The 25,993-nt window shown below is 34.0% G+C and overlaps 1 pseudogene across 1 annotated transcript in view; it reads right to left on the bottom strand.

Annotated features, from left to right (window-relative positions):
- The window catches only part of LOC308643416 (protein SPMIP7-like), a 69,257-nt pseudogene that overhangs the window by 38,531 nt on the left and 4,733 nt on the right, over positions 1–25,993 (bottom strand). The window contains exon 2 of the transcript in view: positions 20,473–20,570. The product of the transcript in view is annotated as a protein SPMIP7-like (transcript). The remainder of the gene's footprint in view (positions 1–20,472; positions 20,571–25,993) is intronic.

Genomic DNA, 25,993 nt, shown 5'->3' with positions numbered 1-25,993 from the left:
CCCTCTCTCACCACTTCTATTCAATTTAGTTCTCGAAGTACTAGCCAGAGCAATTAGACAGACAAAAGAAATTAAAGGCATAAAAATAGGAAAAGAAGAAATTAAATTATCGCTATCTGCAGATGACATGATAATATACTTAACAGACCCAAAAGGGTCTACAAAGAAGCTGCTAGAGTTAATAAATGAATTCAGCAAAGTGGCAGGTTATAAAATCAACACGCATAAATCAAAGGCATTCCTGTATATCAGCAACAAAACCTCTGAAATGGAAATAAGCAAAACCACTCCATTCACAATATCCTCAAAGAAAATAAGATACTTGGGAATCAACCTAACAAAAGAGGTGAAAGATTTATACAATGAAAACTACAGAACCCTAAAGAGAGGGATAGAAGAAGATCTCAGAAGATGGAAAAATGTACCCTGTTCATGGATAGGCAGAACTAACATCATCAAAATGGCGATATTACCCAAAGTTCTCTACAGGTTTAATGCAATGCCAATCAAAATCCCAATGGCATTTCTTGTAGAAATAGATAAAGCAATCATGAAATTCATATGGAAAAACAAAAGACCCAGAATAGCAAAAGCAATTCTAAGCAGGAAGTGTGAATCTGGAGGTATAGCGATACCAGAGTTCAAACTGTACTACAAAGCAATAGTAACAAAAACAGCATGGTACTGGTACCAAAACAGGCAGGTGGACCAATGGTACAGAATAGAGGACACAGAGACTAATCCACAAAGTTACAACTATCTTATATTTGATAAAGGGGCTAAAAACATGCAATGGAGGAAGGATAGCATCTTCAACAAATGGTGCTGGGAAAATTGGAAATCCATATGTAACAAAATGAAATTGAATCCCTTTCTCTCGCCATCCACAAAAGTTAACTCAAAATGGATCAAGGAGCTAGATATCAAATCAGAGACGCTGCGTCTGATAGAAGAAAAAGTTGGCTCCGATCTACATATAGTGGGGTCGGGCTCCAAATTCCTTAATAGGACGCCCATAGCACAAGAGTTAATAACAAGAATCAACAAATGGGACTTACTTAAACTAAAAAGTTTTTTCTCAGCAAGAGAAACAATAAAAGAGGTAAATAGAGAGCCTACATCCTGGGAACAAATTTTTACCCCTCACACCTCAGATAGAGCCCTAATATCCAGAATGTACAAAGAACTCAAAAAATTAAACAATAAGATAACAAATAACCCAATCAACAAATGGGCCAAGGACCTGAACAGACACTTCTCAGAGGAGGACATACAATCAATCAACAAGTACATGAAAAAATGCTCACCATCTCTAGCAGTCAGAGAAATGCAAATCAAAACCACCCTAAGATACCATCTCACTCCAGTAAGATTGGCAGCCATTATGAAGTCAAACAACAATAAGTGTTGGCGGGGATGTGGGGAAAAGGGTACACTTGTACATTGCTGGTGGGACTGCAAAATGGTGAGGCCAATTTGGAAAGCAGTATGGAGATTCCTGGGAAAGCTGGGAATGGATCCACCATTTGACCCAGCTATCGCCCTTCTCGGACTATTCCCTGAGGACCTTAAAAGAGCGCAGTATAGGGATATGGCCACATCAATGAGTATAGCGGCACAATTCACAATAGCTAGACTGTGGAACCAACCTAGATGCCCTTCAATAGATGAATGGATAAAAAGAATGTGGCATATATACACAATGAAGTATTATGCAGCACTAAAAAATGACAAAATCATAGAATTTGCAGGGAAACGGATAGCATTAGAGCAGATTATCCTAAGTGAAGCTAGCCAAGCCCTAAAAAACAAATGCCAAATGTCTTCTTTGATATAAAGAGAGCAACTAAGAACAGAACAGGAAGGAAGAGCATGAGGAAAAGACTAACAGTAAACAAAGACAAATGGGGGGAGAGAAAGGGAGAGAGAAGGGAAAGCATATGGAAATGGTAGGAGACCTTCAATGATACACAAAATTATAAGAGGTTATGAGGGGTAAGGGTGAGGGGGAAAAAAGGGGAGAGAACTGAACAACAGCAGAGGAGGTAGAGAGGGAAGATGGGAGGGGAGGGAAGGGGAGGGGGGATAGTAGGGGATAGGAAAGGTAGCAGAATACAACAGTCACTAATATGCCATTATGTAATAATGTGAGTATGTAACAGATGTGATTCTGCAATCTGTATTTGGGGTAAAAATGGGAGCTCAAAACCCAATTGAGTCTAATGTATGAAAGATGATATATCATGAGCTCTGTAATGTTTTGAACAATCAATAAAAAAAATAAAGTTGTTGTGTCCACCAAAAAACTAAAAAAAAAAATTAAAAAAATTTTTCTCTCTCTCTCTTTAAAAATGTGAAAATCTGCTAATTCACAAAAATGTAATATACATGAATAATAAATGTTGGTTGGCTTTTGATGGTGTCTTCAATTTCATTGCGTGACATTGATCTGTAACTTCCTCTGACCTCTGTGTGCAGTCAGGAGAGATGGGCTTCTTTCTCACACAAAGATATTGTGCAACACACCTTTCAGTTTAGTTGGGCAGTGTCTTTGTTCTCTAAACTCTCTGTACCCAGACATACCTCAAGTCTCTTAAAAGTGCAGATTCCTTTATCCCTTTTCCCTTCACTTTGCTCCTAGAAGGACTGCTCTGGCTGGTGCCTCTGCCTGGGGCAGTGACTGTTGTGCTGGGGATTTCTTCCCTATTCTATTATACCCAACCTCCTGTGTCCCCAATCTGCTTTGAATGTCCAGTATTAAATCCCATAAAGCCTCTCTCCCCCTCCCCTTTTATTTTCATCCACCTTGCTGAGAAGCTGCTAATCTGTTTTCTTGGTTTCATGCTGTGGATCAGCCAGGAAAGCAACCTTCTCTGTTTCACCATCTTGAAACCCTCTACTGCTTACTATTTAGATTTTCTATGACATTTTCCAGTTCTTGTCTACTTTTGCTTCTTTTATTCTACTTGTTTTTACACCATGGATTCTTGATTGCATTTTCTTTGTTACTAAAATTCAGTTTTCAGTAATTCAAGAATGTGAATTTTGGGAGGGATCCAAGATGACAGGGTGGAGGGAGGCTGCATTCTGTGTTGCTCCAGGACCTGGGATGCAAGTAATGGGATACTGTTTCTCTGCAAGTGATTAGAGGACCTCGGTCAGCTACTCCTGCACAGAAATCACAGCCTCCATTCTGTGCAGGTCTCCAGGCCTCAGTATCAGCACAGGAGTCCAGGCCACTTGACCATGCAAGTCCTCCAGGTATCCAACTAGGACCACCAGCATTAGCTCCTCCACAGGACCTTGGCTGCTCACCTGTGAAGGAATCCCAGCTGCTGCTCCCAAACAAGACACCCAGCCTCAGTCCATGTGCAGGAACTCCAGCCACCATTCCTGTGGGCTCCTCCGGTCGCTTCCAGCTTGGAGCACTGCAACCACTGCCACAGTCCCCTACACACTGTAGCCTGCCCTGAACACTGAACACTGCACTGGGTCTGGTGACAGTTGTCAGACACAATACTGCATGCCACAGAGCTGCATCTCTGAACCACTCAAAGCTACCACCTGGCCCTACACAACCTGACACCCCATCACTGAAAGCAGTCCCCATCTTTAATTGGGGCAACTCCCAGCTTGGAACACTGGCTGGGGATTAGAAACAATATCAAGGTACTCCGAAAGTCCCCAACTCCCCTCTCTCCCGGGCAGCTACAAACCCGGCACAGCGCCCGTGGCTACTCTGCTGATGCATAGCTCAAAAAACCAGGTTGTAAAACTGGGTCCTGAACTGCCCAATATAAAACAGCTATCTGTGACAGGTGCACAGCCCCCAGAGTACAGCCCACAAGACCTTTGGGAAGTTAAAAAGGGAGAGGGGAAGTGAGATACAGTTTAGAGACTAAATTAGAGACCAGAAATTATGAGGTCTAGAGGCAATATAAGAGATAAGAACAGGCACCCACATCACATGAGCAGGCCCCAAAGAAGATTCTTGGGGTACAGTTTCCCATATGGACTGGCAAGTACTATATCCTACCTCAAGGAGTCATGCCCCTGAGATCAACCCTCCCATCCTAATAACCTTCATTATCCTGAGGGTGGACATCCCAGCAAACAACAGACAGCCCTACTTATTGAATAAGAATGGAAGCTGGAAAGATAATGATCTCCAACAAAAACTATCCTTCCATCTTCCTTTGAGACTTTCTCTCTCTCTCTCTCTCTCTCTCTCTCTCTCTCTCTCCTCACGCCCTCACACCCCCAACATTTGTGAAACCAAATACTTTTCATGAATTAGGATACTGAGGCCTAGGATGTCTGAATAGTATATTACAGTGATGTTGTGTATTCTTCTCCTATTTTTACCTTTCTTAATATTTATGTTTGTTTGGTTTTTTGTACTCTACTGTCTTCCCATTTACTTGCCTCCCCCAAATCACTTTCTCTTTTCTCCTGCTACTAACCAACTTCTTTAGATTCCTCTTTCATGCTAAGATCTAATTAGAAATCAATGATAGAGAAGGAAATACTAATCAAAGGAAAAACCAAGTCAAGTAAAATACGAAAAATAAACAAATATGAACGGGAATACAAATAATGTCTCAATAATATCCTGAATGTTAATAGCCTAGACTCACCAATCAAAAGACATAGACTGGCAGATTGGATTTAAAAAAATACCCAACAATATGCTGCCTTCGAGAGATCTCATAGGAAAGACATCCACAGATTGAAGGTGAAAGGTTGGGAAAAAAACATTCCACTCACATGGACTATGGAAACAAGCAGGGGTTTCCCTCCTCATATCAAATATAGTAGACTTCAAGCCAAAGTTAATCAAAAGGGATAGAGAAGAGCATTTCACACTGCTTAAGGGAACCATACATCAACAAGACACAAAAATAATAAATACATATGTCCCAAACAATGGAACACCTACATTCATTAAACAAACTCTTCTCAAGATCAAGAGTCAAATAGACCACAACACAATAATTCTGGGTGACTTTAACACACCTATTTCACCACTGGGTAGATCTTCCAAACAAAAGCTAAATAAAGAAACTATAGAACTCAATAATACAATCAATAACTTAAACTTAACAGACATATATAGAGTATTTCATCCATCAATGAATGAGTATACTTTCTTTTCAGCAGCACATGGATCCTTCTCTAAAATAGACCATATATTATGTCACAAAGCAACTCTTAGCAAATACTAAAAAACAGAGATACTACCCTGCATTATATCAGACCATAATGGAATGAAATTAGAAATCAATGATAAAATAAAAAATAGAAAGTACTCCACCACCTGAAGACTAAATAATATGCTATTAAATGAACAATGGGTTACAAAAGACATCAAAGATGAGATTTAAAAATTCTTAGAGGTAAATGAGAACACTGATACAACATATTGAACTCTCTAACACTATAAAGGCAGTATTAAGAGGAAATTTCATTGCATGGAATTCATTCTTTAAAAGAAGAAAATGTCAATAAATAAATGACCTAACATTACATCTCCAAGCCCTAGAAAAAGAAGAACAAATCAACACCAAAAGCAGTAGAAGAGAGGAAATAATTAAAATCAGAGCTGAAATAAATGAAATTGAAACAAAAGAAACAATTTTAAAAGTTGACAAAACAAAAAGTTGGTTCTTTTAAAAAATAAATAAAATTGATAAATCCTTAGCCATGCTAACAAAGAGAAGAAGAGAGAAAACAAATTACTAACATTGGTATTGATAAATGAAATATCATGACGGATACTACAGAGCTACAGAATATAATTAGAAATTATTTTGAAAATTTGTATTCCAATAAAATAGAAAATATCAAAGGCACTGACAAATTTCTAGAGTAATATAATTTGCCCAAACTGAATCAGGATCATATACACACGTTAAACAGATCAAGTTTAAGCAATGAAATAGAAGATGCCATCAGAAGCCTGCCAACCAAGAAAAGCTCAGGACCAGCTGGATACACAGCTGAGTTCTACAAGACTTTCAAAGAAGAACTAATACCAATACTCCTCAAATTATTTTGTGAAATAGAAAAAGAGGAAACACTTCCAAACTCATTCTATGAGGCCAATATCACCCTGATTCCAAAACCAGACAAAGACACATCAAAGAAAGAAAACTTCAGACAAATATATCTAATGAACATAGATGAAAAAATTCTCAATAAGATTCTGGCAAATTGAATAAAAAACATATCAAAAAGATAGTATACCACAATCAAGTAGGGTTCATCCAGGGATGCAAGGTTGTTAGTTCAACTTATGGAAATAAATAAATGTAATTCATCATATCAATATACTTAAAGATAAGAATCATTTCATCATTTCAATAGATAAAAGGCATTTGACAAAATACAGCACAGCTTCATGTTAAAAACACTAGAAAAACTAGGGCTATCAGAAACATATCTCGACATTGTAAAAGTTATCTATGCTAAGTCCCAGGCCAACATCATTCTAAATGGGGAAAAATTGAAAGCATTCCCTCTAAAAACTGGTACAAGACAGGGATGCCCACTTTCACCACTGCTATTTATCATAGTTATTGAAACTCAAGCCAGAGCAATTAGACAGACGAAAGAAATTAAATGGACACAGACAGGAAAAGAAGAACCCAAACTCTCACTATTTACCAATGATATGATTCTATACCTAAAAGATCCAAAAAAAAAGAAATTCCACCAGAAAACTTCTATAACTAATAAATGAACTCAGCAAAGTAGCAAGATATAAAATCAACATCCATAAATCAAAAGCATTTCTGTACATCAGTGGCAAATCCTCTGAAAGAGAAACTAGGAAAACTACCTCATTTAAAATAGTCTCAATAAATAAATACATAAAACACTTGGGAATCAACATAATAAAAGAGGTGAAAGACCTCTACAATGGAAATTAAAGAATGTAAAGAAATTTAAAAAGACCTTAGAAGATGGAAATATCTCCCTTGTTCTTAGATAGGCAGAATTAATATTGTCAAAATGACCAAATTACCAAAAGTGTTATACAGATTTAATGCAATTCCAATCAAAATCCTAATGACTTTCCTTATAAAAATAGAAAAGGCAGTCATAAAATTCATCTGAAAAAATAAGAGACCCAGAATAGCTAAAGTAATCATTAAGAAGGAGAGTGAAGCAGGTGGCATCACTATACCAGACTTTATACTACAGAGTAATAGTAACAAAAACGGCATCATATTGGCACCAAAATAGACTTGTAGACCAATGGTACAGTGTAGAGGACACAGAGCCAAATGCACATAAATACAGTTTTCTTGTATCATACAAATGTTCCAAAAACATATATTGGAGAAAGGATAGCCTCTTCAATAAATGGTGCTGGGAAAACTGGAAATCCATATGCAACAAAATGAAATTAAGCCCCTATCTCTTGCCATGAAGAAAACTCAAAGTATATCAAGAACTTAGGAATTAAACCAGAGACCCTACACCTAATAGAACAAAAAGTAGGCCAAAATCTTCATCATGTGGATTTGACCCCAATTTCCTTAATAAGACTTCTATAGCACAAGAAATAAAATCAAGAATCAATAAATGGGATGGATTTAAACTAAAAAGCTTCTTCTCAGCAAAAGAAATAATCAGTGAGGTGAATAGAGAGCCTATAGAATGGGAGCAAAGTTTTACCATACATACATCAGATAGAGCACAAATCTCTAGGATATATGAAGAACACAAAAATCTTAACACCAAAAACACCAAATAACCTAATCAATAAATGGGCCAATGAACTGAACAGACACTTCTCAGAAGAGGATATACTATCAGTCAACAAATATATAAAAAAATGTTCAATATCTCTAGTAATTAGAGAAATTCAAATCAAAACTACTCTAAGCTTTCATCTCACTCCAGCCAGAATGGCAGCTATTATAAATACAAACAACAATAAGTTCTGGAAAGGATATGGGGAGAAAGGCACACTCATACATTCCTGGTGGGACTACAAATTGGTACAACCAATATGGAAAACAGTATGGAGATTCCTTGGAAAACTTGGAATGGAACTACCATTTGACCCAACTATTCTTTTCCTCGGTTTATACCCAAAGGACTTAAAAACAGCATACTATAGTAACACAGCCACATCAATGTTTATAGCAGCACAATTCACAATAGCTAAATTGTGGAACCAACCTAGGTGCCCTTCAGTAGATGAATGGATAAAGAAACTGTGATATATATCATGGCATTTGCAGGTAAATGGATGGAATTGAAGAATATCATGTTAGGTAAAGTAAGCCAATGCCCCCCAAAAACAAATACCATTGTTTTTTCTGATATGTGGATGCTGATCCATAATGGGGATGAGGCGGGGGGAGCATGGGCAGAATGGAGAAACTTTAGATAGGGCAAAGGGGTAGGAAGGGGAGGGGGCATGGGGGTAGAAAGGACAGTGGAATGAGATGGACATCATTATCCCAAGTATATGTATGAAGATATGAATGGTGTGACTCTACTTTGTGTACAATCAGAGACATAAAAAATTAGGTGTGCACCACCTAGTCCAGCAAGGTAACTGATTTTTAAGTAAAATTTGTTGTGGTTTGAGAACACATGCGTAATTATCTCAATACTTTTAAATGTATTATAAGATGGTTTTATTCTCCCACATATTATCTATAGTAGTGAACATGTCATGTGCATTTGAAAATAATATTTATTGAATATATTTGGGTACAGTATTCTAAAAGTATCACTTACTTGAAGGTGATTAATGTGTTGTTTAGATTTATGTCTAGTTTGATCAACCAGAAACAGATGCTAAAAAACTGAAATATCTCTTTCTCCTCTTTGGATCAATTAGTTTTTGCATCACATATTTTTAACTTTGCTAATATGTGCACATATATTTATAATTATTAGGCTTTATTGAGAAGATGATGCTTTATAATTTATATAATTCATAACTTATAATATTCTGTATTGAAATTTATTTGATCCTAAAATAAATACTACAGCCTATTTATGCTATGTTTACATTGTCAATATTTTCCACTAGTTCATTTTAAATGTATTTATGTATTTATATATATTTGAAGTGTGCCTCTCGAACATACCATAAAGTTGTCTCTTGCTTTATTATTCTTTCTGGCACCCTCTGCCTTTCAGTTGGGATCTTTAGTGTTTTACCATTTATTTTAACTATTGTTATATTTGGATTAAGTTAGCACTTTATTACTGGCTTTCTGGTTGTTCCCTATATTTCTATTCCTCTATTCCCTGTTGGCTTCCTTCTTTTGCAATATATATTTGTCTTTAAAAAGTGAATTCCATTTTAAATTTTCAGTTGGCTCTTATTGTATCTCTTTATATGACATTTTAACAGCTGTTCTAGAGGTAACAATATATATTCTTTAACCAGAATCCACAGTCTACTTATAGTTAATACTGTATCGCTTCACATATTATGAACAAATATTGCAACTATAGTTCATTTACCACAGGCTATCTCTCCTTACTCTACACCTGTCATATGTACTGTATCTACAAAACTTGCAGATGCCAATGTTATACTTTGTTTTAAATAGTAATGTATACTTTATTTAAAGGCATTAACAGGAAAAGATTGTCTTTCTTTTGCTCACAAATTTCTTATAGGACACATCTGTTGACAATCATTTTTCCCCATTTCTTTACTTAAAAATTTCTTTAGTAAGCATTTTAATATACTAAGTATATATAGGTCCCCAAATATATCTGTATCATAATCCCTAGAAACTGTGAATATGCTGTCACATGGTAAAGGGGAATTCATTTTCAGATAGAATTAAATTTGCTATTCAAGTGACCTTCAAATGGGAAAATTGTCCTAGGCATTCATATGGGCATATGGGCACAATTTAATCATAAGACTCATAAAAGTAGAAGACTGGGGCAGAACAGCAGGTCACAGTCTTGTTACATAAGAGGATCCCATCTACCATTGCTAGCTTTGAAGATGAACATAGGGCCATGAACCAAAGAATGTAGGCAGACTGAAAAAGACAAGAAAATGGATTCTCCTCTGGAGCCTCTAGGAGGAACACAACCCTCCCACTTTGTTTTCCTTTAAGGTTAAGTGCATGGAGTCTGTTCTGACAAAGATCTTTCAGGAGACCATCAGAGACTGGGGCAGAGTTCACACACAGATGTATAGTTCCCTCTTACTCCTGCCTGACTCTCATTTGTCCCTTGTGGCCATGTAGTTATTTAATGATCTGTTAGTTTCTTTTTAGACCAGAAAGATAGGCCTTTCCTCAGAAAATTGACTACTTCTGTTTTCTGAAAGCAAAAGGCTCCCCAAATGGGAAACTCATCTTGTTCTTGACCTTTTCTCACATTTCAACTCCTTTCTCAAATCTGCCAAATTTGGTTCTACCACCAGAGGCTTTTGGCAGATGAATTTGTATTCCATCAGAGTTTGTGGCTGTGGGAGAGTTTTTCTCTTAGGTGCTCACTCTGCCACATAGGAAACTTTCATTTATAGAATTACAACTGGTTCCCTTTCATATCTGCCTGTTCTTCTCTTGCGTCTTGCTCTTTCCTTAGAAATTCGGTTTCTTATTTCACCATTTTGAACAAATGTGTATTTCAGATTATGCTTTTAATGAAGATTACTAATGAGTGGTATCCCCCTTTTCTTATATCTGCAAATATTCTTTCATATTTGATAGTTTTGCCTGCATTATAATTTTGATTATGACTAAGTTAACTAATAATATTTTTCATATATTTTATATCCCATTTTTTTCTTTCTATCTTTTCTATCAATTACCAAGAATGGTGTTTTGAAATCTCCATGATAACTAATGGATTTGATTTTCAGTTCTGTTGTACATATTTTGAACTCTGTTATTAGGTATGTATCTACTTTATGAATTGACCTCTTTATTGTTGTGAAATATCTTTCTGAGTCCCCAGTAAAATTCCTTGTTCTAAATTTACTTTGTCTGATATTATTATAGTTACTTCTGCTTTCTTTTGACTAGTATTTGCATGATATATATTTTCACATTTTAATTTTAGCTTCTATTTACATTTCAGGTGGTTTTCTTATAGTCAGAATATAGATGGGTCTTGAGTGTTTTCATTTAACATAATTTCTTATTTTTAATTTAATTATCTTAAGTTATGTTTAATAAAACAACTGACACAATTTGGTTTGAGTCTGCCTTTGTTCTCTGTTTCACCTGCTTTTTTTTCCTTTTGGGTCAAGTTTGGGTTAGTTAAGAATGATTTTTCTTTTTAAATTCCATTTTACCTCCCATACTTCCTATATATACCTCCTATACTTCTTTAATTGTTTTTCTTTGCTGCTGTTGGTGCTACTATAGGATTTACAATATTCCTATTTTGCAATGCATACCTTTAACTCTAGGGTTTACTGTATAATATCATACCATTTCACAAGTAGTATAACAAATTATAACAGCAAATCCCCTTTTTTATCTCAATGTCCCTTGTGTTATTACTATACAGTTGAGTTCTATATATAGTGTAGCCACCAAATAGATTGCTATTCTTATTGCTTTAAACAGTGATAGTGTAAGGAACTTTAAAGTGAAAAATATCCTCCTGTCTCTCTCAATTCTGATAACATCAATTGCACTCCATTTGTAGCTAAAATTTCAATTGTGTATTATTTAATTTTATCTAAAGACCTCTGTCAGGTGTCCTGGCAATATTTTCTTTCAGCTTTGTTTTTTTTTAAATGATGATGTCTAAGTTGGCTTCAATTTTGAACTTTTTTGTTGCTGGTTAAAGTGTTCTTAGTTGATTTCTTTTGGGGGAGTTACTTGTCAGAGTTACTTATAGAAGTATAGGATGTATATATAGGTCTTCATTTTTGTCTGACAGGCACAGATTCTGATAAGTAGCTTATGTCACCCTTTTACATGTTTTATGTGTTCTTTTGTACATTTTTAAAAGCTTTTTAAAAGATTTTTCAGTCTTCAACTGTTTTTCAACAATGTGATTGATATGCTTTGATTGATGTGATTAATTATTTTATTTATTTTTATACAGATTGGCATTTGTGGAACTCTTTGTGCCAGTAGGTTTAAAAATCCCATCAATTAGGAACAATTGGGGCAATTATTTTAACAAATACTTTTTCTATCTCCCTTTATTCTTGGACTCCAACACACGTGTGTTAAGAGTACTGTTTTGCAAATAACTGATGCTTCATTTATTTAAGTTACATTTTCTCTCTGTATTTCAGCTCAGGTATATTCAGTTGGTGTGTCTCATATGTACAGTTTCTGATTTTTCTTTCCTTTTAGATACAGCTTTTCATTTCTCTAAGTCCTTTTGAAGACTCTACTATATCATCTGTTTTTCTCACCTTGGTTATTATTTTCTTTACCATCCTCAGTGTGGGGAACCTGTTTGTAATAGCTGTTTGAATGCATCATTATCTGCTTAAGCTTACTTCTGGGACTTCCAGTTTTGATTGATTTTTCTCCTGAATGGCTAATATTTTCCTACTTACTTATTTTTTGTGAAAAATATATTTTTTTTTCTGAAAACCTATCTTAGACTTCAGGATTTTGATTGCTAGGGACTGTTTTAGTATTTAAATAGTGTTGGATTTTTCTTTCACACATGTAGTTAAGAATTGGAATCAATTAGAAGCTTTTTAGGCTTACTTTTAACTTTGTAGAACAAGTTCAGAGCAATATTTAAAGTAGGGCTAGTTAAGCCCAGCAACAAGGTGATATCCTTTGGAGATTCTATTGGATGTTTTCATATCTTACAAAGTTTTTTCAACTCTAGTTTGTGGAACTTCTTTTCTTGTCTTGCTTTCAGGGAATGATAGTGAATTTTTTCCACAGTTTTTGAGTTTCCTCTTCTTTATGCAGAGATGGGTGCTTAGTAAAAGGTGTGAGCAATCTCCTCTGCAGATCTCCAAAGATGCCCATTTACCATTAACCTACCTCTCTCTGTAACTTCCTCTTTCCTGGCATAATACCTTGCAATTTCTGGATGCCATGACCTTCCAGAACTCTGATCTTTGTCTATTCAACTCAGCAAGAATGTAAAGCTATGCTTAGATTTTTCCTTTCCTGGACTGTGGCTTAGACATTGCATTCAGATGTTGAGCAGGTATGATTTTAGGGCTCACATTGTTATTTTCCTTTTCTTAGAGATCCCAGTCCTTCACTGCCTTTTGTTTAGTTTCTGGGATCCATTATTTCTTAAAATGTGTCCAATTTTCTCTTTGTTTAATACAGAAAAAATTACTGTATTACTCCATCTCCTCAGCTGTATTACTTGTCTTATTTTTTCTTTCTTTCTTTGTAATTTCCTTTTGTTTGTTAGTCATCTCCTAGATCTTTGAGTAGGGAATTTCATTCGCTTCATATGTGCTACATATATCTAGTGGATAGAGGTCAGGAATGCTGCAAATCCTCCTAGGTTACACAGGGCCATTCTCCATAACAGAGAATTTTTCAGCCCCAAATATTTATCATGCTAAGTTTGAGAAAATAACATTAGTACTAATTTTGAAATATTAATCACATTCCATCAGTTATTTTTTGTTCTTCTCCAGAGGCTCTGATTATAATGTACACTGTTTCTTCTGTGCCTGTTTTCTGCTTCGACCATTTCCTGACACATTTAACTAATTCTTTATTTCATTTTCATCCTGTTGGATCCTTTCTTATCTTTCTTCAACTTCTGTTAAGTATTTTTTTTAGAGAGAGAGAGAGAGCTCTAGAGAGAGAATTTTAATATTTATTTTTTAGTTTTCGGCAGACACAACATCTTTGTGAGTATGCTACCGCTTGAGCCACATCCCCAGCCCCATGTTGTTAAGTTTTTAATCTAATCGCGTTTCTCTTGTATCATGTAACAATTATTTTCTAAGATGACTTTTTTCCTTTTATTTTTTACTGACCATTTTATTTTTATTCAATTTTGAGTTTCTCTATGAAGGCAGACTTTTATAGCCTCAAATGTTTGTTTGAAAATATGTGATTCAATTTGTAGTAATGTATTATAATACTGCCTTTGTTTTACAGGTGGTCTGGGGAGTAATTTTCTTCACTAAAATCTTTTAATTCTTGTTTTTTTTTTTTTGTTGTCGTTTCTTTGTATTTGCTTTGAATAGATTTATTTCATTTTCTTCTATTTGCTTTATAGAGATGGTATAGTTTACAGTATTCTTAATGCAATGGTGCCCTCTTCTGTCAGTGTAGCAAAAACAGAATTTCTTTAATAAACTTTTTTTTTTTTCTTTGTTGGTATTTACTGGAGGGTTTGCATAACCTCAAGTTATTTTATTTTGTTTTCTCTTTCAGGATAGTTAATATTGTGTTTTTTCCATCACAACCCAACCTCCAAAGAGTCACAGTCTTTCCTGTTGTCTTTATCTTCCTTGTGTATAGTCAATTCCTTTCAATGCCTTTCACTTCAGATCATGCACTTTTAACCTCTTCCTGCAGACTTAGTCGATGTATCTTTCTCCCAGTGGGTTTTAAGTCTATCCTAGACTGAAAGTTCTCCTTTATCTTTCATTTAATTTTTCCAAAACTGTTCTTGTTTTCCACAAAAGGTTCCTGTTGAGAGTTTAAGACCTGATTTGTTAGGATTTTGTGTTTTCTTTTTTTTACTTGTGGTAATTTGAAGTTTAGAATTTTCTTTCTTCTATTTATGATACAGATTTTTTTGTCTTGTATTTTTTTTTATTATGCCTTGCTTTAAAGGCTATTTAAGGGGCCCAGTTCTGTGCAGATAAAATTATACTTGTATCACTCAAAGGTATATTTTTTATTTTTCTTCATCGGTCGTGGCAAATATTTATTGAATTATTTTTTCAAAAAACCAACTATGACATTGGTGATATATAATATATGTTTGTCATTCCTTTATTTTTTCTTCCATCTATTTTTTAAATTGATTTTTCCAAGTTCTCCTAACATCTAGATATGAATTCTTGTTTAGTTCTTGAGTTGTTAGGTTTTCTTCTGTTATATACATTTAATATATTTGAATTCTAAATTTTATTATAGTTGCATTTCAAACATTTTACTATAACATTTTTATTATCATTCTGATCAAAATATTTTTCCTTTATGTTTTTTGTCTCATAACCCATTCATAAATATATTTTAGCATTTTCAGATATAAATATGCAAGGGTCTTTTGTTCAGCCATAATTGTCTTGTGATCTAAGAACATACTCTATACAATTTAAAATATGTGCAATTTGTGGTGACTTGTTTTATGACAAAGTACATGGTACTTTTTAATATATATTTCCTGCAAAAATGGTATGTTTACATGCCTTTTCCCATAATTTTTGCAGGTTTTATTTGCCACCTTTATGTGAGCTTTAGTTTCTAGTAAACAGTACGTATGTGTGTTTTTTCAATTCATTATTACAATTTGTCTTCTAACTAGAACATTTAAAAACTTACACTTAAAATTATTTTTTAAACATTTTTTTAGTTGTAGATGGAAACAATACCTTTATTTTATTTGTTTTTATTTTTATGTGGTGCAGGGAATCAAACCCAGTGCCTCACGCATGGTAGGCAAGCGCTCTACCACTGAGCCACAACCCAGGCCCCTTAAAATTATTTTTTAATTAATTTTATTTTTAAATACATGACAGCAGAATGCATTACAATTCCTATTACCCGTATAGAGCACAATTTTTCATATCTCTGTTTGTATATAAAGTATGTTCACACCAATTCATGTCTTCATACATGTACTTTGGATAATGATGTCCATCACATTCCACCATCCTGCTAACCCCCTGCACCCTACCTTTCCCTTCCACCCCTCTACCCTATCTAGAGTTTGTTTATTCCTCACATGCTCCCCCTCCAAACCCCACTATGAGGCAGACTCCTTATATCAGAGAAAACATTCAGCATTTGTTTTTTGGGGGATTGGATAACTTCACTCCAACTCCATCCATTTACCTGAAAATGCCATGATTTTATTCTCTTTTAACGATGAGTAATATTCTATTATGTATATATGCCACATTTTCTTTATCCATTCATCTACTGAAGGGCATCTAGATTGGTTCCACAACTTAAAATTATTTTGCTGATTACACCTGAGTTTAAAACCACTACTTAATATTTTTTACCATGTCTACCTCTTTTTTCTTTAGATCGATTTTCCATTAATTTTGTTAGTGTTGTATATCATTTTTCTACTAATTTGGTTTTTATCTTACAAATAATAATACAAATACTTATATTTTCAATGACTAACAATATTAATACTTTTACCCTTGACCCCCAAAATGTGAAGAATTTTTTACATTGAATGTCACTGATCTTTCCCTAAACACATACCAAATTATTCTCATATTTTAATTCTAGCTATGCATGTAATTAAACCCTATAAGGCTTTACTCTTCTTTGATATAGTCTTTAATGTTAGCCATACACTTGTTCTTTTTTTAACATTCCATTCCTCCCTATGTGTCTGACCAACTGTATCATCTTTTTTCTGTTGATGGATGAATAGCTCAACATTTTCTTTAGTTTTTGCCTACTTTTGAGTAAACTCTGATTTTATTTATTTAAAGTGTCTCCTTTATAAAAATAATTTTTAAAAGTGTCTTGTTTAATCTTAATTTTTGAAATATATTTCAGTGGGAATTGAATTCCAAATGACAGAATATTAGAGTTCTTTTGGTATGTTACTCCTAAGTTTTTTCTAAAAATATTGCTTTATAAAAGTAATAGTATTCTGGAATCCACAATATGAATTATTCTTATTCAAATAAATATCAGTGTTGTATCAACAAAATCATTGCTGTATTTTAATGATTCAAAATAATCACAACTTTCTTATCAGCTTATTTCGGGAGGGGGTTTACCTAATGTATTGAGTCACATGCAGAAATTATTGAAATGCTATGTTTGAAGTATACATGGTAAAATATAAAGTCTGTTTGATTTTGATCCTAATAAAAAATAATCACCCTTTATTAATACAATATTATAATGATTGAATGCTATCCCTGACACAAAGTAAAATATTTATTGCTATTTAGTGATAGTGATATGACATTGTACCTACTTTATTTTTTTAAATAAATGTTTCTAAAAAAACTATTTGTTAGCCATAAATAGACAAATCATATAAAAAACCTTCATCATAAAAATTAAAATAGTTCACACTTCATTTATAGGAAAACCAGGGTAATTTTTATACATTGATAATCAATACCAATGGAGAGAGCCTTGATGGCTATTTCATAAAAACAATTTAATACTAAAAGTATTGATGAAATGTTGCTTAATCAGCAAAGTGCAAATATACTCAAACACCAGTAATTATGTATGTTTTCTAAGTTTAAACAAATGCCTAATGACTGTAGCTGTGATATTACCAATATGACATGCAAGGTATCATTTTGCACTATAATAGCCCATGTATTTTGCTTATGTCCTAAGAGATATTTTACACACTACCCCTTTATTTTGAAATGTAATTTAAGTATAGTCATTTCCAAATTCCCTCAAAATATTTGCTTTTTTTCTGAATTTTTCCTGATTAGGTAGATAAATGTTACAAACATCTTAAGCTTTATGTTTTTAAGCAGTATATTTTAAACTAATTTAGTAATTGCTGGCAAAAAATACCAGCGAAGATACAATCAATGCAAAATATCACTGTTGAGATTATTTCACTCTGTAATCTATCCAATTTGTTCTTCTTTATCTTGGAGGCAATTACTTCAAAAATTGTGCTTAATTCTTCTCTAGTGGTAGCAGAAATTTATGCATTGTGGGTCATATTCTTTTTTATTATCATGTTGGTATATTATATGATTGACATTATGGTATAATTTTCATTGGGATCTGAATTTTTCTAATATACTATCTCTTCCACTTAGAGTCCTATAAGCTTCCATATTTTATGCATCTTCAGTTTTTTTGGAGTGTTTTGGATTCTAGGTCCACAGAATAACAATCTATATAATTTTCTGAAATGATATTCTTTTTTCTAGTATCTATTATCTTGCTTCTATTATTATCCTCTATTTGTTCTTAGAATCTGATGCAATGGAATTCTTTCTTCTAATTGAGATGTTTTTAAATACTTCTGACAGGACTAATGACATTGAAGCAGAACTATATTTATGCCCTAATAAAATGCTAGTAAAACCTAGTGTAAGATTCTTCAATACCAATAGTATAGTGTAAGCCTCAATTTCCTAAATGTCTTCATATTCAACCGAACAAAAGATACTACTGATGTCCAGATTTCAATTAAAGCAATTACTAAAAAAATATGCAAAAAGGCAAACTTTCTGAAATTTTCTATTTCTTTCCATTCTCATGTTCTCCATGACTTGTGTCTGTTTTGAAACTTTTTCTGCCAATACCATTGGTGTTGGTTCTGCCACTGTCACAAATGTTATTATCACTGTTACCTTTGGCTTACTTGTGTGGAACCACACTCTGACCTCAATATACAGCAGAGAATGTGAAAGGGTGCTTCCGAGAGCCCCAGAAAAAATATAGATATAACAACCGTACCTTCACATGCCTCTTTTGCCCTATTCTATCTCACTGTTTTTGAGCTTCCCAATAAGCACATCTATTTTTTCTCATTCTATTGTTTATGTTTCTGACTTTTACTTCTCTATTTTCTACATTTTTGTATATTGTATTATGACTTGTATAGTTTCTTCTGACTTATTTATCATTTCTCTACTTTTCCTACTATGTTTCATTTATTATTGTACCCATCAACCAAGTTCTTCATTTATTGTGTTTTCAGTTCTGGGACTATTCTCCCTACCTCCCACTTTGCTAATTTCATATTTGATAATTTACAGTTTCTTTGTGAAAATTGTGAGCTCAACTTTTTCTCCATGAGTATCATGTGATATTTACATTTTTTGTAATCAATGTGTTATCCCTTTCTGTTTTCTCTAATTTCCATTGATTCTCACTTGTGATGAACTTATCCTTATTTGTTTAGATACTATTAATTGCATGTCAAACATGATATTTTAAAAGTCATTCATAGAAATACTTTGAGATTTATTAAAATATTATCTTCTTCCAAAGAAGAATTTTATTTGCCTCTGCCTAGTTCCTGGGAATAATAGAAATCTGGGATCACCTTCATTTTAGTTCAAGACTTAAGTTTTCTCATTTACCTTGACTTAGCCATGGTACAGTATTCAAGGGATTTATACTATTGATCTTTCCTTATTTCTACACCATAGAATTACAAGTAATCAGCCAAAAGTAATGGGTGATCTATATAGATTAGCTTCAACTTATGATCCTATGATATTAACAAAAATTTGAATCAAAATTTCAGTTACTTATTTGGGAACAATATATTCCTGCAAGGCCAAAGTGACCCTAAGTGCCAGGCTTAAATTTTAGAATTTTATGCTCTTGTTGGGAAATTGAAATTTTCCTCTAACAATAACAATTTTATCTCTACCGTACGACCTCTTACTTTAAAAAATTAAATATTAATCTAATTGTTTTTGTCACCGGAGATTTTGACCCATGTTACTAAATTTCCACTACTGGAATAAAATATCTAGATTCATTTGTCATTAATAAAAACAAATTTACATAAATATTCTAGTAAAGATTCCCATTAGAAGCACTAGTTTAGAATTCTAATCCTAAAATAACTAGAAAGGGCTTGGAACTTTGCCATGAATTTGTAGATTAAATGAAAAAAAAAGGGCACCAATATTTTCACTTTTTTATATTCACTTTTATTTCTCTAATAGAAATTACCTATAGAAGTAATGAATCCTTTGATGAGTTTAAAGATGGAATAAGTAAAACTAACAAATACAAAATTTAATTTTCTTTCCAATCACATTCTGTATTTTTTCTGAATTCATAACATCCCCAAACAGGCTGAATTACCCTGATTTCTGATTTCATGATTTTTTTAATAAAAGAAAATTGCACAGGATGAGGAAAAACATAAAGACTTTCCATGGGTGCATGGTATCTTGAGTAGAAGAAACATTTATGGCATATACTTTAAATGTCTTTGTTTTCCATTCTCTCACAATACTACCTTATTTAGAAGCATGAATCGAGTCAGGGTTGGTGTTCAAATGATATACTGTGGGAGGGTACAGTCTATCAGATAGTGCTTGTTAGCCTTTTAATAGTCATCACTCACTGCTACTTGGATTATGTACACTCTCCAGTAGAGAGAGTTTGGGTTGGGAACAACCAGCATCTACTCCCTCATCCCTTCCCTATAATATTGTAGGTATGTCAGAATATAAGCAAAAAATAAAAAATAAAAAATGCAAGAACTGAGCAGGTCTAAACAGTGTCAGGCATATAAGAAGTATTTTATAAATAGTAGTCATTTTCTGAGAAATAAAATACCAAGTACACATAATAAAATATGCTAATAAGAAATATTGTATTATCCCACATAGTAAGACAGTCTTACTGTACATGTTGCATCCTCATCAAATGTATAGGTGTGATTTATTGAGCATCCTTCATGAAGAGGTTGTAAAGGAGTAACTTTTAGTGGGCTTGTCCAACCTGAAAACCAAAATTCCTGTACTTTGGTTAAAAGCATAATGAAGAAATTTCTTTTCTAACAGCACTACGTTCCTATTAGAGACCTAAGTTTTATGGTGATAATTGATTTGTAATGGATTATATAATATCTTTTCTGGATCTCTCAGGAGTAAAGGCAGAATAATTCTGGAACTTGTAAGTTAGTATAATTATAATATTGGAGACTTATTTAGTATTTTTGATTTATTATTGGAAGAGATCTGTTGGGTACCACAAATCTGTACATGTGTATATGTAGACGTTCTGGGGATGATTATAACATAAAATGAGTGTGATTACTAAGCACCTAATTTAGCTAATGCTAGATTATCAAAGTCCCAAGAGACTACCAATATAAAATATTTCATCAAAATATAAAATCAGTCTTCAAAAAGTACTTATTGTACCCAAAGTGGAAGGTCATGGATATATAAAGATGAAAAAAAAGTTTCTGACTTTGAGGTACCCAAGAGCAAATGAAATATTCAGACATGGTAGTAGAGACTTTCTTGAAGATAATACCTGGTCTTATCTTGAAAATTAAGTAGGACCTAATTTGAAAAATCCATATTATATATTATATAGGCAGGCAAATAACATTTGCAATGATAGGTCTATCCTGTGACAGTATCACAGCATTAAGGAATTACAAAATGCTAGTTATAGGTAGATCATGAAGTGGTATATAGGGAATGGTGTAAATCAATAGAAATAAGACAGAAATCAGCAGAGGAAAGCTTTGAACTTAACCCGGAGATGAAGTGCCCTTGGAGGTTGTTAGAGAGATTGATAACTCTGGGAAATTACTGTGGTTTGCACAGGAGACTATTCTAGGCAAAAAATAATGGTAGTATTTCTGGTATTTCCATAGCAATTATTTCTCCAACCCCATGGGATTAAAGACGCTTCTGACTTTGTCCTCTACTTTAGAGCTTTGCTGCATGAATTTGGGAGCTAGTTGGACAGTACAAAGATGGGAAAGAATGGGAGAGAGAAATAGCAAGAGATGGCTATGACAGCACAGAAGCTCAGTGTCCAGTTGTGGATCCCTACTCTGGTGGAGCTCAATAACAGACTAATTTATCATGGGTCCAAATAATGGATGTTCTTTCTTGCCTACGTGCCAGAGTAGTCTACATGAGTTAATGAAGGAAAATAAAATTCACCTTATAATTACATACAGCAAGCAAAATAAATACACATCTCTCAGCTTCCCTTCAGAGGGAAAGAATTGATAAAATTTCTGACCAGGATGATAAGTATAGGTTTTCTTTTTTAAAAAGCCAGTTATTAAGGAACCAAAGAGGTGCCTGCCTTGTCTAATACAAAAACAGCTATAAAGAGAGCTAAGGAAAATGAAGAATCAGGCAAGATCCTATAGATTAGTAAGTCTTTTGAGCTTTATTTTCCTCACCTCTAATGACTACCATCAAAGATGAAAACTACAATTAAAGAATATAATGGAATGGGCAAAATTTCTAGTTCTTTGGGTATCTCCAGAAAAGTCAAGTGTTGAATCAACTCTTTCTATAATATATGACTCTGGATCATATATCATTTTAATAATAATTATGACCTGGTCAATATTTGACTACGATATCAAGATAGAATATGCACAGGAGATTCGCAAGGAAAAGATGGGGAACAAGTGCATGATGATGAATGGTTTTTGGATTTGGAAGGGCCAATAAGAGAGATTAGAATGTCATAAGGGCCTAATATATCATTTCTGACTTTGAAGGCTACATAAGGAGGATGTGGGTGACCTCCAGAGGCTAAGAGAGTATCCTGGCTGACACTGAACAAGGAAGAAGACCCTTCAGATGCAAGGAACTGTAGGCTAAAATGATCTGAATGAGATTGAAAGCAGATTTTAGGTAAGAGTCAAGATAACACCTTGAATGGTTAGATCCTAAACAAAAGACTCAATTGAGATTACACACATTTCTGTTCTACAATATTTTCATATAATTAATGGGTATTGTTTTAAGCAGCTAATTTGTTTGCAACAATATGTTAGAGCAGCAAGAGGAAACTAATACAGATGCAGTGGTGAGTGGCCAAGGCAAAGGGAAGAAGGTAGTAATGGATCACATAATCATTTTGATTTTGAGAACCATATGCATAATTCTATCTATAACATATATAGGCAAATGAAACACTCTGCCAAAAGATGCAGGATAGCTCTTAGTCATTCACCTTATTTGGAGTCATTTGAGCAACTGCTTTGAAAAATGTGGAAAGTAGGAAAATAAAACAAAAAATGTAATTTTTGTACTGAGGTGGAGATGGAAACAGAATGAGGAATTATAGCTACCACTTCAGGATAATCATATTTAGGTCAAAGTCCTTTTCTGATGCTGTCCTTTCTTCCATAGTGATTTAGCATCTACTGCTGAAAAATGAACCACCCAAAACCTACTAGCTTAAAGAAATCATTTATTATCTTCTAGTATAGTGTCATACAAGAGACCCCTTAACTTGTTTTACTCTGGGAAAAAGGAAGTTGGTTCCCATTTCCAGCATCAAATCTTTTCCAAGGGTGCTCCCCAGAAAACTGACTTCTTTTGCATCAATGTGGGAGTCCTAAAAGAATTGGCACAATGAGAGACCCAGGAGAGTAAAAAAAAATGGCAGTTTGGGCTAGTAAATCCTAGATTCTCTGCATAATTAGTACAAAGTGAGCAGGTGAAAAATCCCCGCAAAGAGAGTCAATTTATCCAGGTGTCCAGTGTTCCACCTTCTTTAGGGTTGTCCAAAGAAATACCATCTATCTTACCATTCTGGAGCTATGTGGTGCTGGCATAGTCTAGACACTTGGAGAATACAGAGACAATGAATTAGGCTGGTAGCTTATCATAAATCTACATCTAGAGGTAGTACCATAGATCCAGAGTCATAAATTATAGAAAGAGTTGATTCAACACTTGACTTCTCTGAAGATACCTAAAGAACCAGAATATCTCTGAAGCTTTAATGGGTTTGGTAAAGTCCAGCTGCCTTTTGGAGAATAAGATGGAATTCTGAGTGTTAGAAACCATAGCTCACCCCCTGTTTGGCATAGAGCAAGCATCATAAATTATCATCTTTCAATTTCCCTTGAAAAGGAAAAAACTGGTAGAAACTCTGATCAGGATGATGAGTGGAGGTCTTTGTTAACAAAGCCAGTTCTCAAAGACTAGAAGAGGTGCCTGCTTTGTCTTAGCTACAAAGAGACTCAAGGAACATGAAGAATCAGGCAAAGATCCTCCACACAAAGGAAGAAGTTAAATCTTCAGAGAATAATACTAACAAAGTGGAGTTATGTGTTTATCTGACAAAAATTCAAAATAACTATCATAAAGTTTCTCAGCACACCAAGACAGACTGGTAGACCAATAGTGCAGAATAGAGGACACAGAGACTAACCCACAAAATTACAATTACCTTATATTAGACAAAGGTGCCAAAAACATACATTGCAGAAAAGAGAGCATCTTCAACAAATGATGCTGGGAAAACTGGAAATCCATATGCAATAAAATGAAATTAAACCCCTATCTCTCACCATGCACAAAACTCAACTAAAAGTGGATCAAGGACCTAGGAATTAAACCAGAGACTGTGCATTTTACAGAAGAAAAAGTAGGCCCTAAACTTCATCGTGTCGGATTAGGCCCCAACTTCCTTAGTAAGACTCCTATAGTGTAAGAATTAAAATCAAGAATCAAGAAATGGGATGGATTCAAATTAAAAATTTTCTTCTCAGCCAAAAAAAAAAAAACCTATGAGGTGAATAGAGAGCCTACATTTTGGGAGCTAATTTTTATCCCTCACACATTAAATAGAGCACTAATCTCTAGGGTATATAAAAACACCAAAAAACCAAATAACTCAATCAATAAATGGGCCAAGGACCTGAACAGACACTTCTCAGAAAAGGATGTACAATCAATCAACAAATATATAAAAAAATGTTCATCATGTCTAGCAATTAGAGAAATGCAAATCAAAACTACTATAAGATTTCATCTCACTCCTGCCAGAATGGTAGTTATTACGAATACAAACAACAATAAATGTTGATGAGGATGTGGAGGAAAAGGTACACTCATAAATTGCTGGTGGGACTGCAAATTGGTGCGGCCAATATGGAAAGACGTATGAAGATTCATTTGAAAACTGGGAATGGAACCACCATTTGACTCAGCTATCTCTCTTCTCTATATCCAAAGGACTTAAAAACAGCATACTATAGGGACACAGCCACATCAATGTTTATAGCAGCACAATTCACAATACCTAAACTGTGGAACCAACCTAGATGCCCTTCAACAGATGAATGGATAAAAAATGTGACATACATACACAATGGAATATTACTTAGCAATAAAAGAGAATAAAATCATGGCATTTGCAGGTAAATGGATGGAGTTGGAGAAGATAATGCTAAGTGAAGTAAGTCAATCCCCCCAAAAAACAAATGCTGAATGTTTTCTCTGATATAAGAAGACTGATTCATAGTGGGTTAGGGAGAGGGAGCATGGGAAGAATAGATGAACTCTAGATAGGGCAGAGGGGTAGGAGGGGAAGGGAGGAGGCAGGGAGTTAGAAATGATTGTGGAATGTGATGGATATCATTATTCAAAGTACATGTATTAAGATACAAATTGGTGTGAATATACTTTTTATAGGAGAGATATGAAGAGTTGTGCTCTATATTTGTAATATGAATTATAATACATTCTGCTGTCATTCATATATATAAATAAAGTGCTCAGCAGGATAAAGAGAATCAGAACTAAAAGAAAAATATATAGCATTACAGTACTGGTAGGATATATCAATATACCACTTACAATAATTGATGTAACCTCCAAACAGAAGATCAATAAAGAAACAGAGGATTTAAGTAACACATAGAACAGATGTGCCTAAGAGACATATAAAAAACATTCCACACAACAGCAGCAGAAAATATATCCTTACTAAAGAAAAAAAATAATTTTCCAGGATATTTCATGTTAGTTCACAAAATCAGTGTTAACAAATTTAAGACTTAAATGATGCCAAAATACTTTACTGACCACAATGGAAATAAACTAGGAATCAATAATAAATAAAATGGGAAAATTCAGAAACAAGTGGAAATTATACAATACACTATTAAACAAGAGTCTTCTTTGGATCAAAGAGGAAATTAGAAAGAAAATCAGGAAATACATGAAGACAAATGAAAATGAAAACACAACACATCAAAATTTATGAAATGCAGCTAAATCAGAAGGGCTTGGAAGTTCATAGTAATAAATACCTACATTAATACAGAAGGAAAATCTTTTAAAAGAAACTGAAATTTATACCTCAAAAGCAGTGAGATAAAGAGGAGCAAAATGATCCCATAGAAAAAGAAAATAACAAAAATT

The sequence above is a fragment of the Spermophilus citellus genome (genome assembly GCF_964194105.1).
Source record: "Spermophilus citellus genome assembly, chromosome: 3".
In the NCBI taxonomy this organism is placed as follows: Eukaryota; Metazoa; Chordata; class Mammalia; order Rodentia; family Sciuridae; genus Spermophilus; species Spermophilus citellus.
Note: the sequence above shows the minus strand (reverse complement) of the source record. Positions and strands in the feature narration are given on the sequence as shown.